Here is a 20,044-nt window from a genome sequence, read left to right on the forward strand (position 1 = left end):
AAAGTAAAAAACTAAATGATGCTCACCAATATCCTCAGAGGCATCCACAGGTTACCCAGAACACCACAGATGTCCTCCGTAATCCTGCATGCCCAGCACAATAGTGTGATCACCAAAAAATGACAGAAACTAATAAAGCAGGACTGAGGGTAAAAAGCAAAAAAGCAAAACAAACCTGAAGTGGAGATGGCAATGGCCAGCAGAATAAAGGACCCGAAAGTCCTTTCCAGGAAGTGATCCATTTACACCCTTTGGTATGGAGGTCATCTAGGATTGGGAAGGAAAAGTCCAGTTTGGTGATTAGGTTCTGCATGAATGGAGATAAACTCATACCTAAGGACTGTGAGAAGAAGATGGATGCGGATATAATGTGAGGAGACAGAAACCTTAACACTAGAAGCAACAAAGGAAGGCAAAGCCTATGCTTTATTTTTATTTTATTTTTTTATTTCAAAGTATTTTATTAATAATTTTTATGAGCAAAGACATTAGCATTTCTGTTACAAGGTTAGCCATTCGCTGTTTGTACTTCAGGCACTTCGACACATATACTTAGCTAAGCCCTCATGATGTAATATTTACTGAGAACAAGAAAAAGGGTGATAGAAAAGAACAGGAGAGAAAGGGGTGAAAGAAGACCACAAAGACAAGCTCTGTAGTTATTAATTAATTAATTATGTGCTTATATAGCGCTGGAATCACTCCCGAAGGGGTACCTCCGCGCTTCGACCGCTGCGAAACCCTTCCTGGCTTCCCTGAGAGATGGTCCCTTAATGGGTATCTCCAGGGTGAGACCAGGCATCCCCGGCGGTCTGGTGGGGCCGTTAGTGAAGATGAGGCAAGTTAGTGCCCAGAGTTGCCGAGTGTGATCGCTGATCAGAGTGGGCACTGAAGCGAGAGAATTATCGAGTCCGCTGACCCTGGTCCAGAAACCTGCCGCGTCGGGAATCGAACCCTGGTCCCGGGCCGTCCTCTGCTCTCGGGTCTGCCGCCTCTAACCAGTGAGCCACACTACTTAACCAGTGAGCCACACTACTAAATTCGTTATAAGACTTTGAATTGCCTGACAAAGCTACCATACGACTTGCGTACTTGTGGAGAGATTGGAGACATGTTGGTTCACCTACCGACCTGCGCGGCCATAATAGTTGCGCTCAGTTCCATTCACTTTACCGCACATAAAGGGGATCAGGGGGTGTGTCGCCGGGAAGAATTGTTTTCATTGGGGTTCCTAAAAGTCTAGGTACGTATTGAGTGATTTCCACATCCCTCTGGTTGCTGGGCTCCAGGGTGAGTTCTGTAGTGCAATGTTGTCTGCACCTCTGAGATGCGTAATCCATTTGAACCAGCATTTGTGTGAGGTCTTACTTGTGTCTTTCCAATTGGCTCAGACCATTTTCACTGCTGCGGTCAGCAGCAGGTCTAGTAGGTCTTTATCGTGCTCTGATCTTAGTTCTGCGGTCATAAATGCAGTGGTGAGGTTGGAAAATTCATTTGTTATTGTACAGCCCAGTACCTTATTTATAAAATCAAAGATTTTCTCACAGAATGTTTTGAGTGTTGGGCATTGGTAGATAAGGTGTGCTAGGTCCCCCTTTTCTTTTGCTGCAGTTCAAGCATAGTGCATCTTCCCTGAGACCTAAAGAGTATAAGCATGCAGAGTTCCAAAAAGCCTTATGGAGTAACCAGAATTTTGTTTGTGAAAGCACAGGGGAGATTTTATTGCGTGAGGTAGAGGCCTAGTGTGGCCAGTTCTTGTTTGTTAAGTGTGTTTTTGTTTTTTTTCCCCAATAGTTAATTATCTTGTCATTAAGTTTGGAGGATTTCAGTTGTAGGACTTTGTAGAGGTGTGAGACCTGGTGTCCTAGTTTATTAATGTTTGTCATGTACCAGGAGATTGATGGTTGTGTGGAGGATAGTTTGATTTTGGTCAAGGCCGTTCTGATTTTCAAAAAGTTATAGAATTCAATGTCTGTTAGGTTATGCCTAGACAGGTCTGCGAAAGTAGCGGGGTATGCACAGTCTTCTCGTTGGTAAGGGTGGTAAATACCTTTCGCTATCCATGTGTCGAAGGCTAGGCATTGCTCCTTGTATAGGATCCTACTTTTGGCCCAGAGTGACTCCAACTTAGAGCTCTTGATGCTGATCTCCAGTTCCTCATCTATCTTTAGTATTGCAATTTTTGTGTTTTTAAAAATGGACTTGGAGGTGTGATTGTGCCTGTTTGCTGTTAGCAGCGCCAGGGGGTTTAGTTTGTTCAGGATGTCCCTCTCTACTTGTAGCCAAGCTGATGTGTAGCCGTTAGGGGGCGATATCCAGTAAGACCCCTGTTTTACCAGAAATGCTATTTGGAATATTCTGAAGTCTGCTAGGGTTACCCCTCCTTGGTTTTTCTCTAATCTTAATTTTTTTATGCTTATCCATGCTTTCTTCCCTCACCATAGGAACTTGGAGATCAGGTTGTCTACTTTACGGTGAAAACCTCACCCTAGAAAGTGGCCCACAGTAATACTCTCAGTCTGGCATCTGACCTCAATATAGTGCCCCTCAATGTCAAAGGGCTCAACCACCAAATTAAACGCAGGAAGATCTTAGACTATTTAGCTAAAACTAAAGGAGACAATGTCCTATTACAAGAGACCAAACTATCCATGAAGGATGCCAGGCTAGTGAAAGGCAACTGTATCTCATAGATGGCTTACTAACTTGCCAAAAAGAAGAATCAAGGGGTCATTAGACTGTTATCTAAAAGGCCCACCCTAACACTAGAATGGCAGTACCACGATGAAGATGGTAGACTTTTGGTCGGACATCTGAGAAGGGGGGAGGAAATAATCCACGTAGCTAACCTATACGGCCCAAACGCAGGACAACCCAACTTTTTGGGAGGGGGTTTCACACATGTTAGATAGTTTCCCCCAGAACGACGTCATGGTGGTGGCGAGGGATTTTAATATACCACTGGACCATATCATGGATAAACAGTCATCCTGCCAATACCAGCACATAAACACACATACCACACTCAAAAATATCTGCTCTAAATTCAACCTTAAGGACTCATGGAGCCTCCAGCACCCAGACACTAGTGATTTTACATTCAACTCCAACCCACACAATTCGTACAGCAGGACAGACTACATACTAATCTCTGTGCCCCACACACATCTAATAGAACACTCAGAGATTGCGCCTAGACTAGTTTCAGACCATTCATGTATCAGTCCAAAACTGAGCAGCTGCCACAATGAAGCCTACGCTTTATTGAGGGCAACAGAGAACACACAAAATTCCTCCTGGTCATGGAATTTCTGCATTGTTTTAGTTTTTGTACTTCCAGGTCTTTGAAATCTACTGTTGTTTGAAGTCCAGTTGCTAACTGCGCAGTGGGTCTGTCGATGCCCCCAAGGTAAGACTAAAGACCTGGAATCTCCTGGCAACACAAGGGCGTCAATACACAGCATACTCAGTTCCACTCTGTCCGTTTGAGCATAGGAACCCAGTATAATCGAGAGGTTACATCCCTGGCAAAGCAGGAACAAGTGATAAGACATTGCAAGTTCAATCTTTCACGTACCACTCCACACTACATAGTGATTTAAAATCCTCCACCAAAAATATAGAACAAAAAACCAGGGTGGAGGGATAAAAGGAAATATCCAACTCCAGAAATCAACACATATGTTTACTTGGCAATAAATGGGCACGATTTTTAATTCAGTAAAGTGAACAACTTGGAAGAAGTCCATTGATCAGTAATGAGACTCCAGCTGTGTTCCAAACCACTTTCCTCTCATATGAGTACCAGGAAAATCACTTTCAGGTGCTCCAGTGACAAACTACATACTTTGTTAAAGGATCTGCTGTGATTTCTCATGTCCACGCATATTCACACTTACCATGGGTGCTCCGCTTTCTTGTTAACCACTAAAAGAGATGGCATGCGCTAGGGACCTTTGGATTGTTCGGTGAGAATGGCTCTCTCTCCAGCGTAGGTAGCGCATCCTCCACCTGTCTGCAGAAGTTGAATGGGGGCCATATATGTGATGCTTCACCGATTTCCCCATGTGTGGGAACGGAGATCCAAGCTCCTCTAAGGCTTCTTCCACAGGGCACCTGCTCACACTGTGAGCAAACTGAATCAAATGAAGACAATTTGAATTGAGAACAAACTGAATCGCTTGTAGTGGTTTCATGGTACTGCATGAGGAGCACCTTTGCTGTTCCTTCCACTGATCAGTGTCTCATGTTAAGCTGAAATGGCACCTTGAATGGCACGGGTATCAGCTGTCATTCTCAAAAAATATTTAGTTCTTTTTTCCTGACGCGAGGCTGTGAATTTTTTTGTTGTTGCAGTTTTGTATAGCCCGACCTTGACCCGAAGGTATCAGAGGGCTTTACATGAGCATCAGTTGCGTTACAGACGGACACATTAATTTTTGTTAGGCACAAAGAGATTAAATGATTTGCCCAGAATCACAGGAAGTTTGAGCTTCCTGCCAGACTCGAACCCGGTTCTCCAGCTTCACAGTTCTGTGGCGCAACATTCATGGCAGACCCAATGCGAGTCTGTGAGAGGTGCACCCACCTTCACTTGTTTGTACTCTTGCTTACGAGTAATTTGGAATGCGCCTTCCTCAATGTTCTGAACTTTTAGATTGCTTATTTTCAGTTGTTGCTTTCCAGGCTTAGTCAGGGCTATAAGTGGGCTGGGACTCACCAGTACTGAGCACCAGCAGTTTTTTAAAGGGGGCTTCGAAACAGGTCTCCATTGGGCTCTGTTTTGTGCCCTGGCACAGGCGGTCCATTTTTTCTGGACTGCTGTGACAGCAGATACATCGATGTCAGCATGCTCACACTGCTCACTTCTCACTAGTGGAGAAGTTACGGCATGAGGTCATGCCAGGTGAGCGTTGTAGGGGAAGGGAAATCCTTCAAAGAGATCATTTTCTCTCTCGATTTCCCTTCTCGAAACTCAGGAGCAGCAACATTGTGGTGGAGTCACCAGGGCTTTAAGTGGGGAAGCTTTTTCAATATTATATACAAGCCATAGTTGCTGCCTATTTATCTTATGCAACCAACAACCATTCACAAAGCCAATAGTCCTGACTTGTTGTAGGTATGATGTTACTTGTTGTATCATATATCTGGATGCAATGACAGAAACAGCAAAATACAAGTCGGGCGGCAAACAATGCTGAGCACAGATTTTTAGCTTACATGTTTTAAGCCATGCCCTTTATTACTTTGGCCACGCCCCTTCCAGAGACCCCCCAGTTTTTTCATCCCGCTTAAAGCCCTGGGCTCAGTCACCCCTTCTAATAAGCCTACCTTTGTGAAGCAATTGAGTTTTCTCTCTAACATGCCCTGTGCTGTAGATATCTTCCACAGGATTAGTAGGAGCATGCTTCCTTTTCTGTTTCAGCCCTTACCCACAATGCCTTTCTTATTTCACAAACTGCAATCCTGTCCACATTGTCTTCACGTTTTTTCTTTTAAACTGTTAGTCATAGACTCTCTGCACAAATTGTGACTTGGACAGTTCTAGCAAATGCCAAGGACCCCAGCTGCTCTTGGCGACTGCGTCACATTTCTGCGGTCTGAGCTGGTATAGTTTTGACTGGCACGCCTGTAATAGTTATGCTTTGAAATTCCTTCAGATTAGCCCTGGTGCTTGGTCTTATCAGTGGTCATTGATGTACGTAGAAAGCATCAGTGGACTCCTATTTTTGCAGCCGGAACTGATGCAGTGCTTAATTTGTAATTAAATAAGTGCCAGGGCTCTCGTCAGGAGGCCACTGCAGCTTGCACCACACATTGCCCCTGCCAGTGCTGCCAGTGATAGTAACAACACCATTTCTAACCCTCACACTCCTCCTATAAATGTGACAGTTCAGACTATTCCAGGCCCCCAAAGCTATAAGAATGGCTTGGGCAGCAGGTAATTGTCATTTTTAGGTCGAGCATCAGCGATGACCTGTTGTACATCTCTGTGTGGCTTTGGCAAACGCACCCATTGCTATTGGCTGTTAGCTGCAGCATTCAGAAATACTGGTTTCCTATCTGCGCATTTCTAATAAAGTCTCTCCTTTGTGTGTTTAGCTCTCTTTCCGGCGATTTCTCTACAGAGAGCATTTTGGTCGACCATCACACAGTACAGCGTGTGATGGCCTCTCTTCCATCCTTCCATCTGTTTTGTAGTTTTATATAGCGGGAACCGGAACCAAAGGTCACCAATTAAGGACACATTCATTATTTAATAGGCACGAGAAGAATACATGATTTGCCCTGAATCACAGTACAATTACTTTCGTGCTCGGTCCGACTGAAGCTCTGCAGTGCAGTGCTGCTCGCATCCACGGCTGGTTGTTTCTTTGTGACTGAACATGCTTTAGTTCATTCATGCGATGTATTTTTGTTTTATTAAAATCAGCAAGACTGCCTTAGCACTTTATCTTTGGCAGCCGTGTGTTTTTTCTGCCTGTTAACTGAGGCTGATTATCACCTTTAGAATGACAATGGGTCGTCTGCCTTTAACATAACGTGGCAAGTGAGTGCCTTGCAGGCAAGTGACTCACTTGGAGCCCGTAGATTGCAATTACTGATTAGAGAAGCTTTCCCCATTCAGCCTACTGTGGGGAACTTGCGGGGAACTTGCGGCCTTGTGCAGTTTGCCAATGTTGTTCATTGATAGCCCAACGTAAATAAATCACTGTATCCTAAATATCACTATACCATCTACATCTGAGCAAAGCAAATCTCATTTGCCCTGGTGCTGACAAAATACTTCTGCATGTTACTATTGGATAACTTCGCTTTTTCAGTTCGTATTTATTTTTTTCTAAAGTATTAAGTACAGGAGGAACAGTGACCGGGCACGAGAAGTGATGTGGCAGGAGCGGTGACCGGGCAGGAGCAGGAGCAGTGACCAGGCAGGAGCAGTGATCGGGCAAGAGCGGGGACCGGGCAGGAGCAATGACCGGGTAGTAGCAGTGACCAGGCACAAGAAGTGACGGAGCAGGAGAAGTGATGTGGCAAGAGCGGTCAGCGGGCAACTGCAGTGACTGGGCAAAAGCAGTGACCGGGCAAGAGCAGTGACTGGGCAGGAGCAATGTTCGGGCAGGAGCAATGATCGGACAGGAGCAGTGATGGGGCAGGAGCAGTGACGTGATAGGAGCAGTGAGAGGGCAGGAGCAGTGACTGGGTAGGAGAAGGATTGTGGCAGGAGCGGTGACTGGGCATGAGCAGGAGAGGTGACCGGGCATGAGCAATCACCGGGCAGAAGCTGTGAGCGGGTAGAAGCAGTAATGGGACAGGAGCAGTAAATAGGCAGGAGCAGTGAACGGGCAGGAGCAGTGAACGAGCAGGAGCAGTGAACGGGTAGAAGCAGTGACAGGACAGGAGCAGTAAACAGGCGGGAGCAGTGAACGGGCAGGAGCAGTGAACGGGCAGGAAAAGTTATGTCACAGGAGCGGTGACTGGGCAGGAGCAGGAGCAGTGAATGGGCAGGAGCAGTGATGGGACAGGAGCAGTCGACGGGCAGGAGAAGTGACCGGGAAGGAGCAGTGACTGGGTAGGAGCAGTGACCAGACAGGAGCAGTGACTAGGTAGGAGCAGTGACCAGACAGGAGCAGTGGCCAGGCAGGAGCAGTGATGGGACAGGAGCAGTGGGATTTCACGTGCCCCATAAAGTACTCAGTCAAGACAAATGAAATGGAGATTGTTTTGCGATGGCAGCCGTTCATTTCAGCACCACAGGGAAGGAACAGGAATCTCAATTTTGAGAACGAGAAATACTCCCGACATTACTTTTTAGCTCAATGAATTACGGTCACGACATTTAACGTGACTGACCTTTCTGCTTAAGTCATTTGTAAAACATGGGGTGGGCAAGATTATAAAGATTTTTATTCAGGACTGGCGCGTCTGCTACCGAGAATTCGTGGATTCTAACTCAGAGAAAAAGACTAGCTCAAATTCAGATTTTGCAGCGATTCTAAGAGTATTTAATCTGTGTTTTTTTTTTTTGCGCGTGGTTTAAGTTTCAGATGGCTCTTGGGAGGTCAATGTATGATTAGGTTGAATGAAGCAAGGAGTTTACGCAAAATCAGCTGAAATATTTGTCAGAAAAATGGCACGACTCTTCCTGCAGTTAGATAAAACAAGTCCACGCAGTTGTACTTAGTGTGATATAAACGGGGTTATAAAGTTATCTAGTGTAATGTGCTGTAGAAAAGAAGCTTTCCCAGTGATGAACTGCATCCCTCAGACCCACTGTTCAATGATATTCTTTTTGAAAATGTAGTGCACATTACGCACCTTTTAAGCTTCCTGGAATGGAATAGAAAAGTAGTTTCTGCACAGTGGCAAATGTGCTTATGAGTTATGTAGCCCTCACCTGTTTGGGTAGTCATTGTCCTGTCTTTAAAGGAACATTCCGTTGATGTAATTTATCTGGTGCCTATATGAATCCCACTTATCTAAACACTGAATGGCAAGCAAATTATAGAACACTAACAGCACAAGAACATTTCGTCGAAATTGAGTTAACCTTAATTATGATGAGGGTGGAAGGCCTATAATGTCATCACTCATTTTAATGTGGCCAGATTTGAGCACGTTAAGGTAACCATGTTGTTCGTGCTTACATTTCAAATGCTATGCTTAATCTTTCATTCCCTTTGAGTGTTTACTTTTCCAAGATGATGTTACTTTTTTTTCAGGAAGCGTATTACTATTGTATCCCCTTTTTCCCATTTTCTGGTTCTACAGCTCCATGAGGGCATATGTATGAGAATAGCACTATGCAAATATGATCACTCCACTCCAAATAAAAAATTTAAAAAAAGTAAAAAACATTGTTATTTTCAATGCCTATAGCTCTAACTTTCAGAAATGCGGGACCGATTGCATTGCAAATGCTTGTTTTAATGAATTCATAATTGACTGTTGTTGTGGTCATCTGAGACAGCACCACCTTGTGGCAGACTGTCACAAGTGCCAGTGTTGACAATTAAGTGCCTGTGCGGAGCACCAGAAACCACTAGCTCAAATTAAGCACTGAACTGATGCAGTTGGAACGCATGTAGTCGGCATTCATCAGTGTTCCAAAACGAATGTTCACTGGCAGAGCTTTACTGTCAGCACCCAGCGTACAGAATCTTTTTGGTCCCCCCCATGACCTCTTTCTTCACAGATTCCATCTCTCCCGCCCTCCAACAGTGCCCCTCATCTCTCCATTGCCTCTCGATCACAGGCATTTCATTTGTTTTATAGCACTACTCATCCAGTGTGGGGGGTCAGAGCACTTTGCATCACAAGCACATTTTACAGAGACAATGAATCATGCATGTGTAAATCAATCTATACAAAATGTTACATATAACAGCGAGGATTACAAGGTGTGGGAACCACATATCATCCATAATGGCAGCATTGTAACTTATGAACATGTACCAAAAGAATCTCTGTGACTAAAGCAGAAACCCACCGCGGTATCAACATAAAATACAGTTGTGTGATCATCATGATACACGTTTTTTGCAGCAAATATACTATCCCACTGACGTTGTATAAGAGTACACTGTCAATAAAGGGTTAGCTGGACACACAATGGACAGCTAGGCGTTTTCTGAGGTTATCAATCAATGGCATTCTAGCACGTGTCCTCAAAGAATCCACACAGAGCCCCCCTGATCTTCACTTTAAAAACTCGTAAGGGAAGGAAAAAAGAAGAACCTAAATTTGGCCTGGTGATAAAGATTCCACACGCCACAGCTGGAGAAAATACAGGTAACGGGCCTGTAAACTGCTGTCGAGACTGAAAGCCCCAGGACTGTTGAAAACAACCTCACAAACAGATCCGCAGAGGCACTAAGGGCCAGATATACAAGGAAGTGCCGCAGCGTGGCACCGCAAGCCAATTCCAATTCCAATTCCAAAAATTCTTTATTTCGGCCACATAGGCCATAAAAGATGCAATAAAATACAATACATATATTTAAAACACAGTATTTACATATAAAAGATTCTACTGGACCCGCATGGGGTAGGGAATACAAGGTAGTACCAGTTCAGGGGGACATTTTCTTCCTTATTATCCATGCTGCCATTAAAAATTTTGAAACAGCAAAGACAATATGGCCCAGAGTGTTAGTTTTCATGACCCTGTAGGCCTGTAAGTACTTCCTGAAGCCCAGGCACCGCAAGCCCTTTGGCTGCGCCACGCTGCAGTACTTAGCACAGGGATGCAACATATTTACAAGAATATGTTGCATCTCTGTGCTTCCCCCTGCGCTGGCACACAAACTGCAGTGATGCACTGGCGCAGACACCCTTGCACCACGATGCAAGGATGCCTGTGTTGTGGGAGATTGTTTTTGTGCAGGAAAACAATTAGTACAGGCATTTTCATCTTTCAATGTGTGCTGTAGAATGCAGCAAGCATTGAAAGATAATATTTCTCCTCGTTGCGCCTCACTACGCCTCCTCTAGGGAGGCGTAGCATTCAGATGCATCTCCAGATTTACGATTTCTCGTAAATCTGGAGATGTGTTTTGTTTCATGGGTGTTGCGTGGGAACACCCACAGCAACACCCATGGAACGCCCCTTCAATGGAAAGTGCTCGGTGTGAAGGGGTCATATTTACAGGGAGGGGAAAAGTCATGCAGGGTGGCTTTTCCTGTCCTTGTAAATATGGAGAAGGCCCCTGTGCCAGCCAGTACGTCACGAAAAGTGACGTACTGGTGGCGCAGGGGGCTTTTGAATCTGGCCCTAAGTCTTGACATGCTGTCGGCAGACTGCAATCTGTTGTCGGATATGCTGTCTGAGTCTCAGGGGCATGAAGTGCAAAGGCCCTGCAACAGAGGAAGATCCTTGCCTATTTGGAGAGCTCCAGGCTAACTATTAGAAGAGTAAGCTATATTTTGTAGAACTATTGCTACTTTGGGAGTCTCACACAGCTTTCCTAGAGTGGAACTAGTCCAGAAGATTCAGCAGTCATGCTGGAAAGAGTGTAATATCACTAGTGATGAGCAGCAAATAATAACAGTGATATTGACTTCACCGCAGTCAAATATTTTGAGGACTCCTTCCCTGTGTTGAATATTGGTAGGGTGCTGCGACCCACCAGTGGATGCTATTTTACCAAATACTCCTTTTTTGGTGATATTTTTTTCTATCATTGCCAATAAAGTGCAAAGTAAATGTCCAAGGAATAATTTTTCATAAACTTTTTATTGTTGGATGTGAACAGTTTTGATTCATAAATTAAATATTTGAGTCGAACAGGTTCAAATATATTTACACTCACTAAGGACTATTTGTCTCCATGTTCCATTTGACTTATATTTTTGTATTATGTAATTGTTGTATTTGTATCTATTCTAATCTAACTCAGTTTAGTACTTTAAGTGCGAATATAACTTACTACACATTTCTTTGGAGGTTTGCCTTACTGTTTCAGACAGCTGCTAAAGGTGAGACAAAGAAACGTTAGGGAAATTATGTTTTCCCTATAGCTAGGGTGACCAGAATTTGAACGCCAAAAACTGGGACATTTCCCAAAAAGAGAAGGAGGACTACAATATTACTTCATAAGGACTACAATTTTACTTCAGAAGGAGTACAATTTTACTTCAGAAGGACTACAATTTTATTTCAACCGAACGCACAGAATGACAGTTCTCTCCTTAGCAGTGAATTACAGAAGAGGCACTAAGAATATAAATAAAATGCCATTTCTCATGCCAGTAGCATGCCTGTTAATTAAATTGCTTTCTTATAACAGCTGCTAACTATCCCTACTTTGAAAAACATAAAAAGATACCTCCCACCCTTTCAACACCCAGCATGCTGAGAGATACAGACCCCCCACATGTAAGCTTTAAAGGCCTCCAATAGTTTGGCCCATGAGCTCGCTGATCCATTATTTATATCGATATATTCCCCAATGGCATCACAAAGTTCTGTACGGAACACCTCGTCCATCAGCACCTGTCCGGTAAACCTCCACTGTCTCTCACAGTCCTCAGGTCTGGGGACCCTAACTGTTAACACTACAGGGGAGTGATCAGAATACGTGCTGGGGAGATGTTGGGATGACAGATAACAGGTTTGCTAAATTAGGGGTAACAAGTCAATAATCTCATCCTGTCCAGGTGTTGTGCTGTGCAGAGTAGTGGGTATATGCGGATTCTCCCGGGGGCAGTGTCGCCACACATCAACAAATCAAAAAACAACAAGGGCACCCAACGAGTTAGCACAGGACCTCGGGGAACGTAATTTTTTCTAACAACAATGGTCCCATGCATGGATAGGTACAGGAGAAATAAATATAGACACAATGGAGCTATATTGAGTAGCGTGATTTGTCCAGCCGGACAGGGATCACAGATTTTTACTATAGAATAAATTCAACAAGGAAATACCTTACATTCACAAAGAGTGAGACACAAGCCTGTGCCCTCACGCTTACAAATTGGCAAAGTAAGAAGATAGGAAAGGCAGAAGATAGATGTTTAGGCAGAAAGTGAGCGATTTCTGAGAAATGAAAAGTAACAGAAATTCAATTACACCATTATATGCATATCACATTCGGTATACATTCACATAAATGGTGTTACAACAAGTCGACGGCGTTTCGATCCCTTAACCATAATACATGGGATCATCATCAGGACAAAAGTATTATGCCTAAGGTGTAAATTACACAATAGCCTAAGGAAAGGAAGGAAAAATCGGAATATATCAGCAAGAGAATATCACAGCAAAAAGTATTGGGTGACATCAAGTGAATAAGTTGAGTGAGAATTCCTTATGGGAACAATTAATCTAAGCATGCGTAATCTTGTCAGTGGGGGTCATATAGGAAGTACGGCGAGTGTCTAAGAGAGTGGCCAAACGCTTGCGTGTATAAGTCATAACATGGATGCGTAAAAGTTTACAGTATCAATGAGAGTAGACCTATACGGTGGTCATCGCAAGTGCAGATGCTCAGAAGAACATATTTAAGAAACATATTCAAAAACATCACATGCAACACTGTTTTATACAGGGATTATCCAGTATTGGTGACCGTCAGCATAATAGTGGTCATTGTGAGTGCAGAAGATAGGGGGATTGCTTATGGTCTGTGCAGAACTAACCCGTGAATATAAACGAACGAAAGTGAGGGACGGGATGGCTACCTGTTTAAAGAGGCTAAGCAATTTAACCGAGGATCCTGGCTTGCTTAGCGTGGCCAGCGGCCGGAAAGGGTTCAATGCCAAGTACGTTGCGCTGCTGAAGGAAGGAGGAGCTATTCAATACCAATACTGGATAATCCCTGTATAAAACAGTGTTGCATGTGATGTTTTTGAATATGTTTCTTAAATATGTTCTTCTGAGCATCTGCACTTGCGATGACCACCGTATAGGTCTACTCTCATTGATACTGTAAACTTTTACGCATCCATGTTATGACTCATACACGCCAGCGTTTGGCCACTCTCTTAGACACTCGCCGTACTTCCTATATGACCCCCACTGACAAGATTACGCATGCTTAGATTAATTGTTCCCATAAGGAATTCTCACTCACCTTATTCACTTGATGTCACCCAATACTTTTTGCTGTGATATTCTCTTGCTGATATATTCCGATTTTTCCTTCCTTTCCTTAGGCTATTGTGTAATTTACTCCTTAGGCATAATACTTTTGTCCTGATGATGATCCCATGTATTATGGTTAAGGGATTGAAACGCCGTCGACTTGTTGTAACACCATATATGTGAATGTATACCGAATGTGATATGCATATAATGGTGTAATTGAATTTCTGTTACTTTTCATTTCTCAGAAATCGCTCCCTTTCTGCCTAAACATCTATCTTCTGCCTTTCCTATCTTCTTACTTTGCCAATTTGTAAGCGTGAGGGCACAGGCTTTTGTCTCACTCTTTGTGAATGTAAGGTATTTTCCTTATTGAATTTATTCTATAGTAAAAATCTGTGATCCCTGTCCGGCTGGACAAATCACGCTACTCAATATAGCTCCATTGTGTCTATATTTATTTCTCCTGTACCTATCCATGCATGGGACCATTGTTGTTAGAAAAAAAAAAAAGCCACACATCAACAAGGCAGACAGACCTGCACAGGTCCAAGCAATGCGTGGCATGCGTGAGGCTTGGTGTCTGGAGACGCACTGCCACGTGCGGGGTCTAATAGGAGGATAAAATCCCCACCCATGCAAATGTAGTCTAAGTCAAATTGTATGAGCTGTGCATGGAGGTCATGAGAAAATTCTGAGCTGTCCACATTAGGCGCGTAGACACAAACAAATGCCATGCGGTGACCCATTAAGTGTCCAACTTCCATCGTATTCATATAGCGACCCACACTATCATTGAGGACCCTAGAAAATTGAAAGGGCAGATGTTGATGAATCATTACAGCCGACCCCTCGCATATGTGCTATAATTCACAAAATAGCTATGTGGGGCCCAAGCCGAGGCAAATTTGGTGGGACCGGTCTTGGGCAAGTGCGTTTCTTGTAGAAATGCGACATCAACCTGGGGCCGCTGTTAATAGTGCAAAACCTGTTTCCCCTTTCTCGTGTTATTTAGGCCCCTTATTTTCCAGGTAATCAGTGTCAGATCCGAAAAAGTAGACAACCTGCCCCACACAGGCATGCAGATAATGTAACAGTGACTGTGGTTGTGCGACGCAGTTAGAACACAATTTCCTACAGTGAGTAAATTGAGATGCAAACAATGGTACCCAGTGATAATAACAACCCCACCCATCCCTGTGCACCCCGTTGACATAACAGTAAAATGCATCATGTAAACACCATATAGAGTAAAGAAAGAGAAAAACAAGATACATTCTAACTATTGTAGCAGAGTTAAAGTGATACACACTTGGGGTGTGGCAACACCATGACAGTTACCCAACTTTGCAAAAGATCAGTTAAAAGCATTGTTCGCCCTGATACAAACGTTTACAGATTACTTAGCCATTGCTTTCTGGTAATAACAGCATTGATTATTCGGAGGAGAAGAGTTCCAGGCTAGCTGCCGAGCCACTGTGAGGGGGAGAAGCTCCAGGTGTGTCTTTATTCTTGTTACTGTCGCTCCCTTTATAGTCCCTGCAAAACTCTTGCACCGCTGTAGGGGAGTCAAATATACGGTGACGCCCTCGACATCCACCCGAAGGCGCACAGAATATATCATGCCATATCTGAGTCCCAAGTTGCGGAGCATTGCCTTCACGTCAGTGTACTTCCTCCTTTCCTCCTGAACCATAGCAGTAAAGTCCAGAAACAGTGCCAACGTCAAACAGTGCCAGGATATGGTACCATGTGCTCTCGCCAATCTTAACACTGTATCCCTGTCTCGAAAATATAGAAGGCGGGCTATAATGGGCCTAGGTGGACAGCTAGGGTTGGGACGAGTGCCAAGTGAGCGGTGAGCTTGCTCCACAAGGAAAGTGGCGGTGAAGGCCTCCTTGCAAAAAGGTCTATGGACAGGGTTTCAACAAATAGGTCCAGGCACCCTGTTTTGGCCGACTCTGGGATGTCCAAAATGCGTACGTTGTTGCGCCTACTGCTTGTCTCCAAATGTTCATTTTTCATGGCAACATTTTTGAGGAGCTTTTCCATTCGGTCTAGGCGCTTGGTGGATTGAGCAGCGCATCCTCCAGATCGGACACCCTGCCCTCCACATTGTCCAGGCACTTCTCATGTGCATCCAATTTGACATCCATGGTATCTAGACGCTATTGTAAGGTGTGAAAGCACCCATCAGGGCCTTGAAGCCCGTTCTCAGTTCCAGCAACAGAGCCCCCAATCTGGAAGGAGCGGTGATTGAATTTGCCACCTCTGCTCCCCCCGGCCATAGTTTCTCCAGATTCCACAGATGTCTAGGTTGGTCTACTGAATTGCATATCCTTTGTTTGGGGTCTTTGCGACCCATATCTCTCCCTGTGAGTCTGGTGTTAGTGGGCAGTCAGCCAGAGTGACCCCGAGCCTTATAGTGTCTGCGGGTTCTGAATGGGGCAGCAGCGATGTACCCGCTTAGAATACGGCAGCTGAATTTACTCTGGAGTTCTGAGATCAGGCAGCCCAAAGCAGCTGGAGACTAAACACCTTCCAGTTCTATCATCAAGGTGTAGTGCCGTCCAGCACATTCAGGGTGCGGAGCAGTTTCTAACACACCCCGGTCAGGTCCAGAGGAGAAGGGCCGTAGCACACTAGGTCATGAGAGGAAATTGGTTCTCTAATGCAGGCGCGCCATGCGCAGGTCAGGCCAGAGCAGTGCGCCTGCAATTAGCAGTTTTCAGCATCCCACGGGGCTCAGCATCATCTTACCCCCAACCTGCCAGGTGAGCACACCCCAAGAACCCCAACCAGCCGGGTGGCTGGCCCCCAGGCTTACCTGCGGCCCATCTCACAGTGGGGCCTCCGAGAGCAACGCAGGCTGGTCTACCTTTGGGCTGCAGGTTTAGAGGCTGAGACCAGGGGGGCCTGGCCTCAGGATGTGCTCACCAGTTCTCCGGCTGGAATTTGACTGTCTCCTCTCCTGCAGGATAGTGCGATCGGACCATAGGGAGTCAGCCGATCCACGCAGCGTGGCCCCGTTCGATGCCATGCACTGCTCCGGCCTCTGGCGCTGCCCTCTTGCGCTCGGTGCCCCTGCACACAGGATCTGCCGCACTTCAGCCACCCAAGTCAGCACTGCAACCAGAGGGCATTGTCCTGCACCCGATACAGCCGTCAGCAGGCAGGATGGCTCAGATTAAAGGCAGGTTGGGGAAAGGATGTCGGATTTACTGGCGGAGCTTGAGCGCTGCGTGGCCATCTTGGTCGACTTCCTGTCCATGCCCCCTTTCTAGGAAGACTTCAAGTGCTGACACCTTTAAAGAGCTTGCCTGGGGAATGCTAAGTAGGGATGTGTCATTAGTAGTAGTGTAGGGACAGATTAATGCTGACCTCCAATGAAGGGGACTCTTGATATCAGAGCAGTCATCTTTTGTGTCCTGATTCTGGAATTAGTTATTCTGTGCATGCTGCACCATCTTAATTTCACTCATAGGTTTGGCTTTGTATTAGTTCCAATGCATCTTTACACCTTCATCTTGAGGTATCTGTATGTCCAACTGTTCTTGGCTTTGTAATAAACGTACTAAACTTTGATCTGGAGTCTGTGATCCTTCGGAGTCATGGTTCGTAAGAATGGTTATGCGTAATTGGCTAATGAATTTTCTCTCCCCCTCACACTTACAAGAAGACAAAATGAGACATTGCCCAGGGGTTCCAGGGTAAATCTAGAATGTGGAACGCGACTCCTTCACAGATGGCAGGCTTGTGTTCTCTGTTTACAGTCAATCAGGACAGTTATTTAAATGGAAGGAAAGTGAGGCTACAGTGCCGCTCAGTCATAGCTGAAGATGGGGTTGGGAAGAATGATAAGAAACAGGGGCAAGTCAGTGATGTTAGACCTATATTCTCCTTTTCCAGGAGCTTGGACCCTACTCGCCTTAACTGTAAGTGTTATTCTGGGAGATAAATCCCTACTTCTATAACCCACAGTCTGCCATGGCCAAGAAGCCCAAAAAAACCTACTCTGAATGAATAGAGACATTGAGGCACACAGAGCTTGAAACAACTGTCTGGCTCTGTTATGGATGAGGAACCCAGAGAAGCCTTTTGCCTGTGTGACCTTTTTGTTCTGAATCCCTCAGTGGAGGCCAAGGATAGAGGAGAAGTTGAGACTTGAGCATTGTGCATGCCCTCCTGTGTGATGTTTGTGTTCTATGAAGAGTTGTTAACCAGTTTTAAGTGACAGCAAAGGGCCTGGACAATCACTTGACTGACCCTTAAAACCTGTAGATGATACCCGCCCAAAGAACGGAAAGGGGGACTGCAACAGTCCCTGGCCTTGAACATGCACTGTGGAGTAGATATCCAATGTATGTATTGCTTGCCCGAAAGAAGTAAGCATGAATAGCACTGGTATTGTGACTTTTCAATCTAACAGCCCTGTGTTTTACTCTCTTTACTTTAGATGAGCAGAGGACTGGGACAGAAGATGAAGTTAACCACAGATATTTGCTACTAAGTGTAGTAATATTTGCCATGAATGATCCATCTTCTTGCAGGTTGGAATTATCCACCTCACAGTTTGGCTCTCTGGGTGAGGCAGAGTTCCTAAAACGATGCCTTTGGTCAAGGGTTGTTAATCTTTTGACTTCTGTGGACCTACACTCAATCATTACTGAAATCCAGGGAACCCCACTAAATCATTATTGGAATCTGGGGAACTCTACTGAGTCATTATTCAAATCTAGGATCGATGATTTGAACTGCAAAGTAATACACAAACATGCTGAAATATGCATTTATCAAACAAATGATGAAATATTTTCTTCAATTCACAAACAAATAAAGCATTTTTTATTTTATTTTAATGGGAAGGTTTGAACCTTTCTAAGTTCATTTCACGTCACCCATTGATAATAGTATTTTCTGCTTGATGCACCTGCAATGCTCCAACAAATCAATATTAAAATACCAAATTCATTTTGATTCTCCAATTTCAAAATCCTTCGCATTTGCAGAACATTTTTAAAATTTCAGATTTACATTTTGCTTTTCTATTTATATACACTTTATGATCTGCTAACATTAAATTTTCTAAGCATGCTTGGACTTCTTGTGTAGGCATGCAGAGTCCATTTGTCCCTGGACCACAGGTTAAAAACCACTGCCTCAGGTAAACAGAGCAAGCACCACAATTGAGATGGCACATCTATATCCTGTCCAAAAGCAACCTCAAGCATCATAAATGCTGCAATATACCATCCTCTAGACCCAAGACTCTGATATCAATGGTAATGTAATCATTGTGCAGTAGGTAATGCCGTATTGTTGCTCAACAGGATATAATGAAGCATACTATTACTAGCAGTAAGTTCAAAAGTACAGCAATCGTACATAGGGCACTAATATAAGGTGTCTTGGAGAAGTAGCATGTCTGCAAAAACAAGATGCTAAATCAAGGGGCATTCCAGATGTGGAGGTATTGCCAGGAAATGGCTTAAGCCATGCGGTCTAAGCCACACGTGCCGTTTCCATGCAAGCGGAACACCACTTGCCTTAACCACACATAAGCGTGGTTAAGGCAGCCAGCTGTCAGCAGTCTGGTTGCCGAGACCAGATGCACGGGTAGAGGAACAGGAAGGATCGGACTTGGGAAAAGAATGTGGCTTGGTAAGTAGGGGGCAGTTTTCAGGGGGGAGGGGGTAGTGTTAGGTCTCAGGGCTAGGGGGAAGGGACAGTTTGCAGGGCTGTGGACCATTTTAGGGCTCAGGGTGGGAGGTTAAGGTCTGGGTAGTTTTTTGGGCTGGGGGCTGGGGGCTGAGTTCACTTCAGGGCTGGGAAACGGTTTTTGGGGCTCAGGGTTCTAAGCAAGTCTGTATTATTTTACTAAATGCCATCCTCTGCAAGCTGAAAAACTGATTACTGTGGCTGTCTTGTCTTCAAAAGCCAACTAGCAGCTTGGGCATAACTTCTTCTTTGACCTCTGCTGACATCAGGCAGCGAGGACTGAATGGCGCACTCTGAATTTAAAAAAGTGAGCATGCACCCTGCTCAGCCATTAAGTGTGTGTGCAATGAGAACTTTGCAGTGCTTGGGGAGATGCTTCAGTAGATTTTGCTGCTCGGAGTCTGACTCCTGGAACTGGGAGAATTGGATAGATCTAACAGCAAGCTCTCTGACGGTAAGAGTCCTCTGACCTTATTAGGGAGTTGTGCTGGAACAATTTTCAAACTGGTAATGTCGTCATTAATGTTACATGACTGAACGCATAGGGATTCTGAAAAATCCAGGTACCACACAAAGTGTTGGTAGTGATTCACACCAATTCAACAAGAGAGAGGTAAGGGTGTAGTACGAAGGTGGTGTGGCCTTTAGAAGCACACTGTCATAAATATATTACTAAAATCTGATGTGATGTGTATTGCAATTTAGTTGTGTCCAAATTTTTTTTAAGAGGGCTAT

The sequence above is a fragment of the Lissotriton vulgaris genome, chromosome 3_1 (assembly GCF_964263255.1).
Source record: "Lissotriton vulgaris chromosome 3_1, aLisVul1.2, whole genome shotgun sequence".
NCBI lineage: Eukaryota > Metazoa > Chordata > Amphibia > Caudata > Salamandridae > Lissotriton > Lissotriton vulgaris.